This window comes from Canis lupus, chromosome 9 (assembly GCF_048164855.1).
Source record: "Canis lupus baileyi chromosome 9, mCanLup2.hap1, whole genome shotgun sequence".
In the NCBI taxonomy this organism is placed as follows: domain Eukaryota; kingdom Metazoa; phylum Chordata; class Mammalia; order Carnivora; family Canidae; genus Canis; species Canis lupus.
In genome coordinates this window covers 6,576,038-6,595,891 of record NC_132846.1, presented here as the reverse complement: position 1 = coordinate 6,595,891, position 19,854 = coordinate 6,576,038, and the positions used below count along the sequence as shown (strand labels likewise).

General features: G+C 40.0%; 1 long non-coding RNA gene across 2 annotated transcripts in view; it reads right to left on the bottom strand.

The window, feature by feature from the left end:
• Window positions 1-11,260: 11,260 nt before the first annotated feature.
• Window positions 11,261-19,854, bottom strand: part of LOC140639739 (uncharacterized) — a 218,997-nt gene continuing 210,403 nt past the window's right edge. For both annotated transcript variants that reach the window (XR_012036348.1, XR_012036351.1), the window contains one exon: window positions 11,261-11,715. This is a non-coding gene — a long non-coding RNA (uncharacterized lncRNA). The remainder of the gene's footprint in view (window positions 11,716-19,854) is intronic.

Here is a 19,854-nt window from a genome sequence, read left to right as displayed (position 1 = left end):
TCCCAGTACCTTCTGTCAGCCCACGGTAGTCCGCCACGACCGGACTTCCTCCCCGAAGAGTGGCTGCAGTGGCAAAGCCTCAGGCCTCATCCTGTTGCCTTCCGAGCTGCCCCTGATGCTCAGCATTTCCAGCCCATGCCTCCCTGCCCTCTTACCTGACCCACACTGAGTCCCCGCCACGACTGGAAGCCACAAAGCATACCCTGCAGGCTTCATCCGTACCCTGTTTCCCTTTCTGGGAAGCTCCACACTCCCCTGACCTGCAGGTATCACCCAAAATATTCCAAAAAGGAGGACATTTCTTGAAGAAGGGTCTTGGGTAAAGAGGCCAGCTCTCCATCACAGGGTGCTGACTGTTGGGAGGAGGGGCAGGCAGGAGATATGTATTTATAAAGATTCATTATGAGGGATCGGTTCATTCGACTATGGAGGCTGAGAAGTCCTCTGATCCACAAGCTGGAAACCACAGAAGCTGGTAATATAATTCAGTCCAGATCCAAAGGCCTGAGAATCTGCAGAGGCAATGATGGGAGTCCCAGTCTGGGGGCTGGAGATGAGGTGAAATGTCCCAGCTCAATCAATGGGGCAGGGGGAAAAAAAGTGAATCCCCACTTCCTCGGCCTTTTGTTCTTTTGTTCTACTCAGGCCCTCAGTGGATTGGATGAAGCCCACCCAGACTGGGGAGGCACTCCACATCACTGAGCCCACCAACTCAAATGTCAGGTTGATACCTGAAATTACCATAACACTGACCCTCCCCTTCAGTTCTGCAAGACTTCTGGTCAACCTGCACCTCCAGAGAACAGAATCCCTGGCAATAAGCCAGAAACCTGGCACTCAAAGTTGTCAGAAGAGAGAGAGAAAAATGTGCAGGACTAAGTCATCCATGCACCTATTCCATAAATATTTGAGAAACAATCACATGTGAAGCAGTAGGTAAGGCCTGGAGAGACAGTAGTGGATACTCTTCAGCTAACATCCCTAAGGAACTTACACTGATTGGGAGACAGACTTTTTAAAAGAAGGGGTAGTATTACAACTGTGTGACCAAATGAGTAGGCATGCATTTATAGAGCATCCTGTCTGAACCACTCCCTGGGTTAAACACCTAAGGACACATCAATGATCATGAGACATCATCCTTGGTCTCAGGAAGTTTACAGTCTAGGTGGAAAATCATACAGTAGTTTTAACCTAGAATTTATGATTGGAACTTCATTTTAACTTAATTTTTGGGGGGGTAATCCTATGTATTTTATTTTGTGCATTTAAAAATATTACCCTAAGATGTGGTCCCCAAGGCTTCCCTACACTGCCAAAGACATCCTTGATGCCAATTTTGGGTTTCTAACCCTGCATTGTGAAATAGACAAGGCACCCTTAAGTAACTCACTCCATGTCCATGCTAACAGATACATTCTCACAATTAAGTGCTGGAATATTTATTTATATAAGAGTCTCTGGTAAAAAACATTAGCCCATAGGCATCAATAAATGATCACATGCACAGAATGTCACTGGAGTTCAGGGTCATATCTCTAAGAATAGCGGAGAGCATCAGCCCAGCGAGCTAATGGAGGACAGGAAAGTATCCAGAGTACTGCAAACTGTCAGCCTGTGCCCGCTTGCAGCTTCCTCGGCCAGACCCCTCCTCTTACCCCAATTCCTGTCACTTCTCATGCCAGTTGGGTAGAAATGGCAAGGATTATTCCACTGTGTCATAGCAGCAGTTCATTGCTCCTGCAAATTAGTAAAAATGAGAGCTGACAGTACAATATAATTTTAGAGATGGAAGGGACTTTCAAAATCATGTGGTCCAACTTCATTTCATAGATGAGAAAACTGAAGATTAATAAAATTATGTGACTTACTCAAGGTCACAGAGCTTATTAGGGAAGGAGCTGGACCTAGAATTTAGGATTCCTAACATCCAGGAAAATGTTCTTATCATTTCCCTTAATCCTTCATTATGGAAAGGACACAACTATCAATAGAGATTTTGCCAGTAAAGATACATTTTAATTGGCTTCGGATATACCAATGTGGACAATACGAGGTTGGAAGAAAAAACAGGGTAAACAGATAATAATTCATTATAAAACAGAAGCTAAAGTCTATAAAACTGACTTCAAATGCATGGATGCACACATATAAACCACCATTTTCTTCTGACACTTTATTTCAAAATGTGGTTTTTGAATTAAATCATTAAATGCTTACTAAAATCATCTTCCTCTAAAAAGCATCCTATTAATGGGCCCAGTACCTCTGCACAACTTTCTCATGATGGATTGTACTCCTGCAGCTCCATTTTGATGGTATAATTTCCATTTTCATCTTCCAAACAAATGTAGTGTTGTCATTCTCCAAGGTTCTTCTGGCTCTTCTCCAAGCATTACTGAACTATGACACCAGCAGAATCTGAATAGATCCCAATACGGTAGACAAGAGCAAAATGATATTCGAAATGCCTATAAATCGCTGCTCTTCCTGTCCTTTAAAAATGAATAAAGATGAATTGTATTCTGTATATCATCCAGACAACTTTTCAAAGCCAAAGAAATTTTGATTTATGATACTCCTCTGAACATCAACTTTCAGAGCCTCCTACTCATTCACATTTAGAACCTACTGGTGTGACACCAAGTTCTCTGTATTTACCCTATGCTGAGCTATATTGCACTTCAGGAGGAGTATGTGAGTTGTACCCAGCATGATGCATGTCACTGTGCATCTGCCAAGTGTAGTAAAGGTAAGTAATGCTGTCCAAAGTGGCATCCTCAAACCAGCACAGGAATCAGGCCTTCCCTCATTAAACAACACGCTCAAGTAAAACAACTGCAGACATTTAGCTCCTTTTGCTCAATAGCTATGTTTTAGTTATAGAGATGTAAGTCACACACACACACACACACAAAAAAAAGATCTTGGTCTTTTGGATACCTTCCCCCAAATATCTTCTCATTTCTAAAGTAATATTTGTGAAGGGTTGCAAACCATGTAGGGCCTTTTACACATGTTTTAGATCCTTGTTGTTATTATTGCTATCAGGGCAGCTTAAAAAACACTTAAAATGGGTATGCATGATGGTACATGAGTCATCTGTAAGCATACACATGGGAAAATCTCACTTCGTGTCTTTCATTTAGCCATATATCTCTTGCTGTCTCTTGTTCATGTTTTGTAACACACCCATGAACACAGATCCACAAACTAATTTCTTATCTACTGTTCTTGCTAGCACCCAACATGGTATCTGGTATCCATGTGTTCTATTAAATGAGACAAGAAATGCTGGAAAAGAAGGGATGGAGGGCTGGAGGGCATTATGCTGAGCCAAATAAGTCAATCAGAGAAAGACACTTATCATATGGTTTCACTCATATGTGGAATATAAGAAACAGGGCAGAGGATCATAGGGTAAGGGAGGACAAATTGAATGGGAAGTCATCAGAGAGGGATAAAAACCATGAGAGACTCTTAATTCTATGAAACAAACAGGGTGCTGGAGGACAGGTGGGAGGGGTGATGGGGTAACTGGGTGATGGGCATTAGGAGGGCACATGATGGGATGAGCACTGGGTGCTATACACAACTGATGAATTATTGAACACTACATCTGAAACTAAGTATGTACTATATGTTGGCTAATTGAATTTAAATTTATTTTTTTTATTTTAATTAAAAAAAAAGGACGGGGTAGCCCCTTGAAAATCTATGTTTGGGTAAAGCTAAGAAAGAGAAAACCCAATACCTTTTCCACAAAAACTTTTAAAAATCCCCTCTTCTCCCCAAAAGAGGTAAAGTTGACCACTTTTTTGTGCAGCACCTATCTTCCATCCACACACTTCCTATATAGTGCAAATCATATCCTATGCCAATTCTTTGTTCAGACTTCTGGCTCCCTTTAACTGATGGATGAAAATAATGTTGGCTCGATGTCCATTACCCCCACACCCAGCACAATGTTTAGCGTATAACAGGCACTCAATAAAGTTTGAAAGTGTAAAGTTGAATGAATGATCTTGCAAAAATTAATAAAAGAGATGATGAGAATAAAGGAGACATAGATAAGTATTAAAGTAAAGAGAGAGGGTAAGGGATAGAAAAAAAATATGAGGGGAAAAAACATGGAAAGAGAAAAACTGATGGTCACTCAGCGTTACCTGACTCTGTGTCAAGTAGCTTCTATGAAAAGAATGTGATGGGTCAGGACTAGAGCTGAGTAGACTGACAGAGAAATTAAGCTCCTTAAATCTCTAGTGCTGACACTAGAAATTTGCTTTAGTCAGAATGTTCTGGAAAGTGGCTGCTTCTCTACTCCCACCCCTCCACCCACACACCCCCTGCCCCCCTGACTAAGGCACAAACATCCCCAAACTGTTTTGTTCTCAGAATCACTTATCTAAAATTATCTGGTGTGCAACCATGTGCTGTGCCTCTTTCCCTCTGAAGCTACAGTGAAGGGTATGCAGTCCTTGGCATGACAGAAGTTACAGCTCAGTGGGAGAGACCAGCATTGAGAAGATAATCACACGAACAAAGTCAATCTGTCACCATGTTAAGAGTTACAAAGATTAAAACGTTGGTTCGAGGAGAAAACAATAGAGAATTGGACCCAGTCAGCAAAGCAAGGCTTCCACGGAGACACAATGCTGGGGCCGAGCAAGGAATAAACCAGGTGGTTTCGAGGAAGAGGAGCATCCCAAGCAGGGGGTACCAGGATCACAGCGTGTAGACCCCATGAAGGAAGTGAGTATGAAAGCAGGCTCAATTGCCTCATGGACAAAATGTTAAGGGCTTCCTCTTCCACTTGCAGTATCAACTTTAACAAACTGCAAACAAATATAGTCCCCCACTGTGTTGACTGGATGCCTCAAAGAATTTGTGAGAGGTCTTCAGAGGAAGACGGTGAGCAACACTGTCTAGTGCTGATCTCCTAATTCATGTGGCTGACTGACCATTCATCTACGTGGTCTGGGGAGTTCTGTTTGTGACTTTTTTTTCCCACAACAAGGAAAACACACTCAATAGCTATTTAAACGTGTGGTTTTTTTTTTAAGTTCCATAGTGAACATCTTTGTGGGTCAAATATGGGTCAACATTCCTTTTAAGTATTGAAAATTAGCCCATCATAGAATTACAACAGATTCTTCAACCAGATCTCAGTTTTTGAATATGCATATTGTTTTCAATTTTTTCAATAAAAACAATATTGAAAGGACATGTTTTTGCACCTGTCCTTAACCATTTTATGTAAATGGTACTGGGATAAAGTGTAGTCAAGTAGGCCTGGTCCAACTTCTGGCTATAGCACTTAGAGCTGTGTGACTCATGCGACTCAGTAAAATTCAGTTTCCTAGTCCATAAAATGAGGATTCTAACAGGACGTCTTATCAGACTGCTCAGAGGCTTAGCTGAGATAATTCAAGCAAAGCACACAGCAAGATGTCTGAATATAATAAACATTTTAATAAATAATGCCTATTATTTTGATGAGAAATGTTTCATGGTTAAGACTTTTGATATATACTGCCAACTTGCCCTCCGAAAAAAGTCATGTGAATTAGATTGTTATGGGCCACCTGTGAGACAACCCAAGGAAATACATGCTTTATATAGCAGAGATTCACTACACCATCATTGCTTCAGAGAATTTCCTTATAGAAAAGGTCTAGTTTAAAAGCAATAGCAGACCAGCTGGTGCTCCGCTGCATCTCATTGGATCCCTTCACCACGTCCATGCACATCAGCCACTGATGTGCCTTTCAACCCCAACAGCCAGCTGTGAGTTTGCTAGGCTTCCTTCAGGCTGTTGGAATGTGCTTTGCTCTGTGCAGCTAAAAATGCTTGGGGCTTCACTCCCCTCACCCCAGGGTCGGCCCTTAACCAAAGGCCAACATGTAAGTGTACGTGAATACTCCAGTGTGCCTGCTTCCTCCTGGGGACAACTCTGAGGTAGGACCTACACTGTTTGCGAAACTCTCCCATGAGCCTGAACAGGCCATTCTCTGTGGGCCCATTTGCATGGCCTCCTTTCTTTCCCTGACCCGTTAACTACGTCTTTCATCGTCTTTTTCTGGGAGCATTTCCTAATAAGTGACATTCACAGAAAACCCCATGTTGCAGTTTGCTTCTGAGAAACACAAAAGTCAACTTCTTTTCCTCGTCATTATAAGAGTTTAAATGTAATATCTGGGATCCCTGGGTGGCGCAGCGGTTTAGCGCCTGCCTTTGGCCCAGGGCGTGATCCTGGAGACCCGGGATCGAATCCCACGTCGCGCTCCCGGTGCATGGAGCCTGCTTCTCCCTCTGCCTATGTCTCTGCCTCTCTCTCTCTCTGTGACTATCATAAATAAATAAAATTAAATAAAAAATAAAAAAAATAAATGTAATATCTTTGACGAATTATTTTCTAACAGAAAACAACATAGTTTATTTATGCCTTGGGGATTTGCATACAGTAGCTTTGTTTCAGTTTCAGCAGCAAAGGAAAAACTGGAAATCAGGGTAAAGGAAGCAATGCGGTTTGTGTTTTAATGGGAAGTGTGCTCATGTGGTGAGTGCTCAGATATCCTGGACACTCTACTCTCAGTCCGCTAATAACTAGCTGTGGGATCCTGAGCAAGTCACTCACCACTGCTAGGTCTCTGGCTGTCTACTGATATTCTCTAGGGCTGAAGAGTATCTACTGGATATGTCTAGGGCTTTTTCATGTCTATGAAAATATTGCTACCTGAAAAGTAGGCAACAGATTAGAGTTCACGTAGGCCTTTAATCCTTACCTTTCAAATTTCTTTGAAGATACCCACACTTCTATCATGTGCTTTCTCATTCCAAGCTCATTTTTCTTCTGTCATGGCCTCTTAGGGAGGCCTGCTTTCCGGCCTTTGATGAGCAATGGATTCCATCCCTGCTGCTATAGAAAATCCATCACTCATGCCTCTCCCACCCCCCATGAATTTCTGACTCTTTCACTCAATATATTATCAACCACGCAGCTTTGAAGCTTTAATATTCTCAGCAGAGCAGGCATGTTCATAGTAGATCAAAAAGGAGAGAAACTGGATCTACATCACTTATCGTCTCATTTGTGCAACATGAGTAAGCAGGGCCCTCTGAGTTCAGAGAGCCCAGAGAGGGAGAAGAGACAGTCCTGAGACTGAGGACTTGTGTCCTCTTCCTGTGCACATAAGAAGGCACAATGTATTAATGAGGAACCAGACAGCCTGGGACAGTTCAAAGTTTTCTCTGAAAGGCAGCAGTCTCCATAGTTTTCTCTCACAGTGAGGCAGGCTCCAATTATTCTGAGAACAAATGGATTGGGAGGGTTGGCAACTTCTGGTTGAGAGCAAAAGCTTAAAAAGAAATGAAGCCTTTTTCTCTTTAAGCAAAGACTTAAATCTCATGACAAAGGACTACATACACCCAACAAGACCAGAAAAAAATTGTACAGTATGATGATATCAAAAAGATGGTAAGGATGTTGATCAACGGGAACTCTTTTACACTTGTAGTAGGAGTGTCAATTTTACGACCATCTTGGAAACTATTATGCCATTACCTGCTGAAGTTAAATATGCATATTATGTGACTGTGCTCTTAGATGAACAGGTAGAGAAGCCCTTGAGTACAAGCATAAGTTCATACATCATTCATAGACATGAGAAACAGGGAACACCACAAATGGCCAAATGTTCTCTGACAAGGATATGGATAAACAAATGAATAAATTAGTACATCGCACCAGTGTCTATTTCTCAGTAATGAAAATTAATGAACTGCATCAAATGAAACACCAGATATAAATCTTTAAACATAGTATTTAATAAAAAAGAAAATCATAGACTATGGACTGTGTTACCATTTTTGTAAAGATCCACACCAGACACTGAAAACTAAACAATGTGTTGTTGTTGTTGTTGTTTTTTAAGTAGGCTCCACACCTAGCATAGAGCCCAACCTGGGGCTTGAACTCACAACCCTGAGATCAAGACTTGAGCTGAGATCAAGTCGGACACTCAACCAACTGGACCACCCATGTGCCCCTAAACAATGTATTATTGAGAAATACCAACACATGTGACTTAAAAGAAAGTTTAAGAAAAAATGCCAAAAAGTTTTAAAATAATCATTATCTCTAGGTGGGAGATGGGCAGAGACTACAGAGCAGCATGTGTTGTTCTAGTTTTTCTACAGGGTCCAGGGTTCGTGAGTGTTCCCTTTATTATTATGCCTCACAATCATCATATATATTTAATACTATTATTTTAGAAGTATAAAATATTACCTAAAAAATGAATTTTGAACCACATAAATCAGTGGGAATGCAATTCAAAAAAAAAGAGAAAAAGGAGAGCAAACATCAACACAATCTCCCTTCTTAGTAACCTGTAGGCATTTGTGAGCACTCGTTCATATGTTACTCTCCAAAGTTATCACCACAGTCTGATCCATACAGAATAGTCAATATCACACTTCAGTTCCTTCAGTTCCATATTTAGATGTGGAAAATCATTCCTAGCCTACTTAATTGACAGATTTCCTGGAAAATTCAATGAAATCATAATGTGAATTGGCAAACTGAGAAACGTGTCAGGTATTAGGTGGAATTGCGCTCATCTTCGCAAATCTACCTCATGAGAGTATTGGGGGACAGAAGACAGAAGGAAATTCTCAAGGATATTAAACAGAAAGAAAAATGACAATGTGCTAAGAAAAAAGGAAGAAAATAATTACAAGACAGCTGGCAATTGATCCAGAGCCTTTGCTAACTTTTTTTCTCTCATGCTCATATTCTCTTGGTATTTGTATAAATGTATAGACTAAAGAACAACCAAAAACAAGCAAACCATGGGAAACCTGGGCAGCTCAGCAGTTGAGCATCTGCCTTAGGCTCATGGCATGATCCTGGTCCAGGCATCGAGTCCCACGTTGGGCTCTCCATATGGAACCTGCTTCTCCCTCTGCCTATGTCTCTGCCTCTGTCTCTGTGTCTTTCATGAATAAATAAATAGAATCTTTAAAAAAAAAAAAAAGCAAACAGTCTATGCAATTTTTGTAATGTGCTGAGCCAAAGTGATAGCAAATGCCAGTACATGTTTCTAGTACTTTATCATTTCACATCTGTGAAAGCACACACCCACTCGCCTGTATCCTTTTAAAAGTAAAATTCTGTGAGGTAAAATTAAGTAATAGAGGTAATTTGGAAATTCACGGTTTTATAACTGCTGTTATCGGGTATCAGGAGCAAATATATAATTTCCTCAGGGTATTTGTGTATAACATGAAGAGGTAAGAGTTCAAAAAATACAAAAATGCATTTTGAAATATTTTCCAAAAAGTTTGCTTGATGCAAACCAAATTAGTCGAAAATTTAAAAGCCAGTTAAACAACTTTGAGACATATTTATCTATATGACAGTAAGTTAGTCGACTGTTTTCCCCCACTGATGAATTAAATTATTGTACACAACTGACAAATTGATTAACCTCACAGTCTCCATCTCTGCTTCTCGTAACAGCCCTGCATGACCACAACACACTATCCAGGGCCACCAGAATGGTCTATTCTAAGCTCACCACAAGCTTACTTATCATTTTATTATTTATAAAGCAACTAGGCTGTGAAATGATCACATCAAAGACCTCATCTGGGAAGATGACAACAGTCACAGGTAAAGAAGCAGAGGCATGGAGAGGTTAAATGACTTCCTTAAAGTCATATTAGGACAAAACCAAGAACAGAAAAGTAGATTTCCTCCAATCAGTAAAATGAGCTATATTCCTAAGGTTACCTTGACTTCTTAGATCACAGAAAAAGAGAAACCCAACTACCACTAGTGTATTATTTTGACCTGAATTTCTGTTGTATCACCCGATGACCAGTGTAGGAAACAGGTTTCCCTCTCTCTGCTCTGGTTTGTGTGCTGATCTATCAGAAGGAAAATAACTTCATCCAAGCCCTATCTTCCTACTCAGCCTGGTGTTGGAAGGTAGGCATCTCCCTCCATTCCATTTATGAGAAGTAATGAGCAGGCTTGCTGTTAGCAGCCTGAAGCTGGTTGGCAAAGTGTATTGGCATCTCTTCTTCAACCTAGTTTTAAGTATCTGACATTCTAAGCAATAAGTCCCAGTGTATAGGCTCTAGGTTTTAAAGTAAATGTGAGAAAAAGTGGCCTCCTGGGGCCCCAAGTGTAAGCCATGTTCTCCAACTCAGTTTACCAGAGGCCTTGCCATTTCCAGGAGTATAGAGCTATGGTACAAGGGAGATGTTAATCACTTGCCAATGTCAAGGTTGTCCAAACTTTAATTCAGGACCCCCTTCCCCAGTTACAAGTACAAGGGTTCTACCCACTACTAAAACACCTGTAATAAATTACCTATTTTTCTTAGACATTAACAACAGAAGTATCCACAGTGGACAATATAATGAAAACTGAGCATATTCTTATGGGACATATTCATATTTGTTCTGCTGCTCCGCCAACAGGCAAAGTTCTATAGCTGAATGCAATCCTACCAGACATTACAAGAGCAACAGCTGAAAGAAGTCTTAGGTACAGAGAATGGAAGATGTATCAAATAAAGACTAATGGATCTGCAAGTGAAGACCCAGTTCCCATATGGTCCTAGATACTTGTCTGATGTCCCATACCACCATCTTTCCCAATCTTCCCATTTGACTTCTCACCAGCAGTAGGTTTTCTCCCTTCCATAATAGATTCTGTTAACTGCCTAACAAGATCCCCTCTCCTAGGCCTGGGCTACGTGAGTATTGGATGTTAATGTTTCACTCCTGAACCCTGCCTGGGTGTTGGATGCTAATGGCTCACTCCTGAACCATGCCTATCTTGGAGCAACCTGGGAAGTTACATACCACCCTCCAATAGCTCCTAGCCAGTGGTTGATGCAATGCTTCTGGACACAGCAAACTCAAGTTTATTTCCACGAGGTTCATTTCCATTATAGAGTTTCCATCAACTGCAGTTCATTGCCATCATTTCCATCTGAGACCATACTTTATCTGAACCCACATCCCTGCTTATCTTCTCCTACCCTATTCTGCTTCCCTCACTCCTCCTACGAGCATTCTCTCATTAAAATCATTTGTATAAAAATTTCCCTCTCAGGCTCTGCCTCCAGAGGACTTAATCTTAAACTGCTTCTCAAGCAAACTTTCTAGTATCAGCCCCCAGGTCACAAGGACTTCTCTGTGGTGACCAACTTTCTTTTCTTTCTTTCTTTCTTTCTTTCTTTCTTTCTTTCTCTCTTTCTTTCTTTTTCTTTCTTTCTTTCTTCTTTCTTCATGAGAGACACACACAGAAAGAAAGGGAGGCAGAAACACAGGCAGAGGGAGAAGCAGGTTCCATGCAGGGAGCCTGACGTGGGACTCGATCCCGGGCCTCCAGGATCACGCCCTGGGCTGAAGGCAGCACTAAACCACTGAGCCACCAGGGCTGCCCAAGTTTCTTCTTTTCTAAAGCTAAAAATGTTTTTACCCCCTCTTTGTCTTGCCCAGAATACATCCTTTCCTTCCTCCTCCTCTCTTCTCCATAAGCCCCATCTCACCCTATATTCTCCCTCTTATATATCCTTTTCTTATTCTGGTATTTTCTTGTTCTACCAATGGTCCAATACACCTACAGAGCAATTTGTTAACGATGAAAGATCTAGCTCCATGTTCTTGAGAGCAGGAAGGGCTTTATCTTCAAACCTGCCAATGAAATAATGAAACATCTTTCAGTATCAGCAAGAGAGTTCAAATTTAAATAAGTTGTTTTGTTTTGATCAGTTTAATATAAATAATACTGGTGAGTAGTTTTTTCATAAACAAGCACAAATCAAGCTCAGTAATGAACAAGAAAGAAATACAGATGAAGAACGTTTAGAAAATAAAGTTTACTTGCAGAAAGTTGTACAGTGGAGTTCGAGCTTTAGAAACATTAGCTGACCAGATTTAAATACATAAACAGGCATTGAAAGGGGAAAATTTATAAGGCAAACAAGTCCACAAGATTACAGTTAGTCTCTTCATGATAAGAATGTTCTTTGACATGATTGTATCAGTAAGGTTTGTCACATACCAATATTGTAAAAGCCACAAAGAAAGGTGGTTTCATTGGGAAGCCAGTCACTTATTGGAAATGGCTATGGTTTATTTATTTTGGAGTCTAGAACAAGAGAGGTGACCTTGGTTTGTTGTTACTATTGTTGGGTATGAAAGTATCCACTTATTCACAAAGAGGGAGTGAAGCAGGTTAGCTGTGTTGCACTGGGCTGTTCTTTGTATTTCATAGAGATGAATTTATGCATTCCAACAGGAGTGGAGTATTTAACTTCTTCCAAAGGCCCTGTTTTTAGTAGTTCTTTACTTTTTCTTGTGCACTTTTCTCAAAAGACTTTTGTTTGTTTTGTTTTAGAGAGAGAGGTTTATTTTAAGAAGTTGGCTTATACAAATTGTGGAGGCATGGTAAGTCCAAAATAGGCCAGCAGGAGAAACCTCGAAAGGAGTTGCAGATTGAGTCCAAAGTCTGCTGGCAGTATTCCCTCTGGCTCAGGGAAAGTCAGTCTTTGTTCTATAAAGATTCTTCAATTGACTGGATGAAGCCCACCCATTTTATGGAGGGTAGTTTGCTTTACACAAAGCCCACCGATTTAAATGTTAATCTCAGAAAAAAAAAAAAAAAAAAAAAAACTACCAACAATAAAACAAACAACACCTTCAAGAAACATCCAAGATAATGTGAGCCCTGTGAGCTCAACCAAGTTGATTTAAGATGAGCCATCAAAATTGCATTGGCAAATTCCAAGAGTTTCTGCCCATTATTTAGGTTTTCAGAAATGAAGATACACCCTATTCATTGTTCTAAAGTAGACCAGACCAAACGTGTCTCATTGCATTTCATCATAATCAGGAAATCACAAGCCCTTAATTTAATTGATTTAGTAATTTTCAATGGGAGGCATCTTTTCCCATTGGCTGGTATGGCTTTATCTTCTGTAAAAGGTATTCCCTTCTCCAGGATCAAAGTTCCTTTTTTTTTTTTTTTTTTTTAAGATTTTATTTATTTATTCATGAGAGACAGAGACAGAGAGAGAGAGAGAGAGAGAGAGAGAGAGGCAGAGACACAGGCAGAAGGAGAAGCAGGCTCAATGCAGGAAGCCTGATGTGGGACTCAATCCTGGAACTCCGGGATCACGCCCTGAACTGAAGTCAGGTGCTCAACTATTGAGCCACCCAAGGTGTCCCAGGATCAAAGTTCCTGATCAGTGAAGTTGGTAGAGTTAGCTTTCTGGTAAAAGTCTTGGATAAATTAAACTAGTTACTGGATAGGTTTTCAGAAAGTGCCAGATACTGACTCAGAAACTACGGGCAACATTTTTAAAGGAGAGATGAATACTCAGGTAGGGAGCAGACAAGAGCTCAGACAGATTTGTCAAGACAAGACACAGGGAAGCATGGTTTCAAAGTAAAGTCCTAAAGATCCTGTTACTAGTGAAAGAAAAAAAGCTACTCTTTGCAGAGGTAATAGAAGGATGAGTTTGGAACAATGTAACAACAGATGACTAGTATGGTATGGAAGGAGAATATATGTAAAGAAATACTGGGACATACATTGCCTGCTGCTAGGGTGAGCTTTTTAATATTCTCCATTGTAAGTTTGGATCACTTTAGGAACTTCAGCATCTGCTCATGGGCAGTAAAGAATCCAAACATACTAGTCATCTTTCAACAAAATGTGTCATAAATCCATTGTTTTCAGCCTTCCTTACACGTTAAAACCAACAGGAACAATTTAAAAATCCTTATGCTAAAGCTACAGTTCAATCCAATTAAATAGAATCTGTGGTGAGACACAGATATCAATATTTTAAAAGTTCCCCAGGTGATACCAATATGAAGCCAAAGTTGAGGACTATTTACATGTATCTTTAACATAATGTATACAAATAGATTAGGAGACACAAAAGTTGTACTGGCAATAGACATGAATTCTGGAAAGGTTTGAGGATTTTAAGCATAAAAAAGGAGAGCTATGACATTTCTCCAGAAAGCCTGGGTCAAAGATGAGAAATAAAAAGGCCCTATAGCTGTAATGGGACTAAATCATGCAGTGATTATAACATAGGTAAGATCCCAGAATACTCCTTTCATCCATTAAGGATATACCAAAAGAGTGGTATTTGGATGTGAAACACTGAGAGGACTCAAAGCCATGAGCTACAAAAATTATATAACAAAGAGGCAGGATTTCAGGTTCTAGACATTTCGTTTTGCTGTCTTTTTTAACTCACACTCCTAAAAACGATGGCACAGGTATTGAGATTAGGTTGTTCTGCTGAAGGGCCTCCACAGTGCACTCTTGAAATCCCATTTCCTCAGGCTGTAGATGAAGTGATTCAGCATGGGAGTGATCACAGTACACACCACGGAGGCCACTGTACCCTTTCTGGGGGAACACTGAGATAAACTAAGCAGCTCCCAAGGCCTGTTCCATAAAATAAGCAAGCTGATGAGAACTTCAGATGGAGAAGGCTCCATATTTCTGAACTGCTGATGGTACTCGCAATACTGGAAGAGGCTATTTAAGGTGTAAGAGTTAAGGACCATTGAAAATAGAGTACTACAAAATACAGCACCAATAAATATAATAATATGTTATTGGTGTGGATGCTAGAAAAGCCAAGGTTGAGAAGGTGAGAAGAGTCACAAGAGAAATAATGAATTTCTATATTTTTGCAGAATGTAAGTTGTGATATCATCCAACTGTGCAGCTGGGATCCTGAAACGCTGACTGAAGAAAGATACCAAACCTAAAAAGCCACAAAGGTGGTAATTCATGATGACTGGATAGTGCAGGGGGTAACATATGACCACAAACTGGTTAGAAGCCATCACAGTCAGAAGCAGATTGTCCAAACATCCAAAAATAATTTTTTAAAGATTTTATTTATTTATTCATGAGACACACACACACACACACGAGAGAGAGAGAGAGAGAGAGAGAGAGAGGCAGAGACACAGGCAGAGGGAGAAGCAGGCTCCATGCAGGGAGCTCAAAGTGGGACTGGATCCCGGGTCTCCAGGATCACGCCCTGGGCTGACGGTGGCGCTAAACCGCTGAGCCACCGGGGTTGCCCCCAAGAAGAATTTTAAAAGCCATTTGCATCAGGTAGCCTGCACATGAGATGACTACTGTGTGTTTGGATGTCCGAGATCACCTTTGGGATTGTGATGGAGGTGAAACCAATCAATGTCAGCCAAGGACATGGTGGAGAGAAAGTGTATAGGCATAAGGTGGGAGATTGGGCTGACAAGGTTCCGGAGCACAGTCACCAAGGACAAGGTCTGGGATGGCCAAAAGAGGAGGGGCTATAGTTCTAGATCATCTGAGAGGCTTAAAGGAGAAATCCCAAGACTTATATTAGATTCTCTGGTCCCATTTGGCTGAGACACTTTCTTCACTTATTCATTCTCCAATGTTCTTCCTTTCTTTAAAGAGATCCAAGTTTCTGACCTAAATCATTTTTCTTCTCTCAAAAGTAGTTCATTTAATATTTTTTGCAAGGCAGATCTACTTCAACAAATTCAATTTTTGTTTGTCTGAGAAAGTAATTATTTTTCTATCACTTTTGAAGGATAACTTCACAACATACAGGATTCTAGGTTGGTGTTTCTCTCAATGCTTTAATTATTTCACTGCACTCTCTTTTTGCCTGCATGATTTTTGAAGAGAAGTCAGAAGTTATTTTTACCTTTGTTCCTCTAGAAGCATGATGTTTTTCTCTTCTGGCTTTAGATGTTTTTTTTTTAATCTTTGACTTTATTAGGTTTGAATACAATATGCCTAGATGTTGTGTTTTTGTGTTTCTGTTTTGCTTTTGGGTTCTTGTCATTTATTTTGTTGGTATTCTCAGAGCTTCCTAGATCTGTGGTTTGGTGTCTGACATTAATTTGTGGGAACTTTCAGTTGTTATTGCTTCAAATATTGCTTCTGTTCCTTTCTCTCTTCCTATGCTATTCCACATGTGCATATGTTCAATCTTCTTTAACTGTGCCACAATCTTTGGATATTCTCTTGTGTTTTTTTTTTTCTTTTTTTCTTTGCTTCTCAGTTTTTAAAGTTTCTATGGTCATATCTCCAAGCCCAGATTCTTTCCTCAGCTACCTCTAGTCCACTAATAAGATACCATAGGCGTTTGTAATTTCTGTCACTGTGTTTTTGATCTCAGGCATTTTTTAATTTTTTCTTAAAATATCCATCTCTCTGCTTACATTATCCATCTGTTCTTGCATGCTGTCTACTTTTCCCAGTAGAGACCTTAGCATATTAATCATAGTCATTCTATTTATTTATTTTTGAACAGGTAAAATTCTATTTCTTTTTTAAAATACTTAAGGGCTTTTCTTTTTTAACGTGTATATTTAAGGTACAATTAAAATATAAACTCCACTGTAATCCATGTTTGATTATGTACGCTCAAACCACAATTCAATAAAAATAAAAATTAGTTGTTGATTAGCAGTTGATGCTTTCTGAAAAAAAAAAAAAATCAGTCAATTTAAATTCCTTGACCAATAATTCCAATATCCCTACTATATCTGACTCTGAATCTTATGCTTCTTCAGTTTCTTCAAACTGTGTTTTTGCCTTCTAGGATTTCTTGTAATTTTTTTGGAATCTAGACATGATGTACTAGGTAAAAGAAACTAACAAATAGGCATTGCGTGGTATGGTGGGGGTGGGGGGGGCAGCATTCTATTGTCCTATGAGTAAGTCTCAGTCTTTTGGCAGCTGTGTTTCTGTAAATTTCACCAGTGCTTCTCAGTTTGTCTTTCCTCCACCCTTAGATGAGACAGAATGGCTAGAAAGGGCTAGAGTTGAGCATTTCCCTTTTCTCAAGCAGGTTAGGCTCTGATAAAACCCCAGCAGCTTAGGCTATAGAAAAATAGTTCCTAAGGGCAGGCCTTGTTAAGAACAACAGAATGTTCTGGAGGATTTCAAAATTTTTACCTTTCTCCTCCCGCTACTGGAAGCATGATGGGATTTTTCTCCAATACTCACTCCAAGGACCTGCTAGAGCTCCGGGATGTGAAACTGACAAAAGTGTGGGGCCTTCCCATGACTGGATCCCCCTGGAATTTTTATCTCTTAGAGTGTCCACACTGAGCCCCCTAGCAATTCATCAGTTACAGTTTAGGTTTTCCTATCCCTGCAGTGGTTCCCACTAAAGTTGCTGCTTATGGGTTTCTGATCCAGTAAATTGTGATTTTTTTATTGATCTACTTATCTCTTCGATTTGGGGATCAACAATTTTCGCTGTGACCTCACTTCTCTGATGGATATAAGAAGAGTTAATTTTTTCAGATTTTTACTTGTTATTAGGATGGAATGGCAACTTGTAAGTTCCTTACATTTGGACTGGAAACCCCTCAAAGACTCTTCCAACACATAAAATCCGACAAAAGTCCACTAGCTCATTACCTTTACACAAACTGGAACATAAAACCTTTATAAAACCTATCTCAATAGGGTATTGCAGCCAATTATATTAAAATAAAGTCATTTTGGAGGGCAGCCCAGGTGGCTCAGTAGTTTAGCACTGCCTTCAGCCCAGGGCCTGATCCTAGAGACCTGGGATCGAGTCCCACACCGGGCTCCCTGCATGGAGCCTGCTTCTCCCTCTGCCTGTGTCTCTGCCTCTCTCTGTGTGTGTCTCTCATGAATAATTTTTTAAAAAAATCTTTAAAATATAAAATAAAATAAACTCATATTGGAAAAAATATATATATTTAGGCAGACTTCTCAAGACAATTACTAGCTTCTTTTCTTTAGAGAGAGAGAGTGCACTCAAGTGGGAGAGAGGGAGGGAGGAGCAGAAGGAGAGGGAGAGAGAATCTTAAGCAGGCTCTTAAGCACAGAGCCAGATGTGGGGCTCAATCTCACAACCCTGAGATTATGACATGAGCTGAAATCAAGAGTTGGACACTTAACTAATGGAGCCACCCAGGTGCCCTGACTAGCTTCTTTATTGAGTTCTTCTCCTTCCAGACTGAGCTTGCCTCTTTGGAAAGAGCATGATCACTTACAAAATAAATAATTTAAAAATAAAATGTGAGCATTTTATGTTTTTTCTTATTACCTAACTAAAATAGGTTTGCCAATAAACAGAGAACTATTCTAAGGATGCTGTCCAAGTCAGAACTAGCCCCTAAAAAAATATGCTGTCCTAATCAACATGACCCACAATACCTATGTGTGCATGGAGCTAATTGACCTCACCTTTTCATGGCCTCAGTCTATGATTTGAAAACACAAAGGTCACCTCCTTTCCCTAAGGGATTCCTATTTCCCCTGGATCAGTTAGTATCTTTCCATGATGCAAAGTCAAAAGTTTAAGATCTATCCTCCATCCCAGCCAATTTTACCCTAATATATTACAGAAAATAAAAAATGCTCAAAGTTAAATCTACACGAAGTTAACATTTAGCATTTACTTTGTGCCCTGCACAGGAATTCCATTTCTGCTTGCAAAAGAAAGTGAGAAATTGAAAGAATTTTTCTCTCGAATTCAAGCTTTAAGCCTACTTTTACAAAAACTTTCTATCCAATTGAGGCAAGCATAGCTTTTAAAGATAAATCAGTATTGGTCTGACCTAATATGCCACCATAAAGTGCATTGGGGAGATGTCACGGCAGCAGATGTTTGGTCTATTTAATCCTGAGTCTGGCTCAGCAGTGGGTAATGCTATCATTAATCCGTTGAGAGCACACCCCTCAGATGATAATTAGGAAGGAACTTTTTTTTTTAAGTAACCATAATTACAGTGACACTCTCAATAGCCCTAATTATGGAAATGAGTTTCACATTAAATTCACCTGCCTGATAATATACAGTAAAAGTCTATTTCAGCTGAACTATGTTGTTTGTTAAAGCAGCCGTGCCTGAGGTTCGGGTATTCGACACGTGAATAATAGAGCCATCATCTCTAGAGTTTCAACTTAGATTAAAAGCTGGTATTAATTTGCCTAGAGTTAGTGTCGTATGCTTGGCATGAAAAATACATCTCTAGGCGAAAAGCTAGAAGATTCCAAACCACAGTCTAGTCCAGGTTTATCTCCTATTTTTATCTGATGCCCAATGTTTTATTCTACTCAGACTCCATAAGACACTTAGCAAGGAAGGCAGCTTCCTGCTTGTTCTTAGGCTAAAAAAAAATCCATGAGTTTGATGCTGATTGCTGATAGTCCTACTCATTTTTCTTTTTAAGTTCTATTTGTTTAAGTAATCCCTCCATGCCATGTGGGGCTTGAACTCACGAACCCAAGATCAAGAGTCGTGTGCTCCTCAGACTGAGCCAACCAGGTGCCCAGTCCAATTCATTTTTCGTCCTGTACTTGGAAAACATGTACACATACATACACACAGACTCACATGCACATACACATGCACACACTCTCATGATGGCTATAATAACCTAAGTCTCTGTTGTTGACATCGCTATTCCCCAGGGGAAGAACATGGAGTCAAATACTTGTCTTTCAGAGAGAAAGACCCTAGGCATACCAGAGTAATGCTTTAATCTCCTCATATTCAATAAATGGTAAGGATGCTGAAAAAACTGAAAGCAGTCCCTTATTTACAAGAAGGGCTAATGAGAGGGATCTAAGAGAGAACTCTGTGGCCCCTTGCCTTCTCATTTTTCTTCCCTTTCCTTGGTTTGGCTCCCTCCAAATTCTTCATCTAATATTCAGTGAGACTTAAAGTTCTAAGTTTACCCTTCTATCCATAAAGCAAGCCACTCAACTTTGCAAACTACTGAAAAGATCTCCTCTCCTTTGTTCTCAGC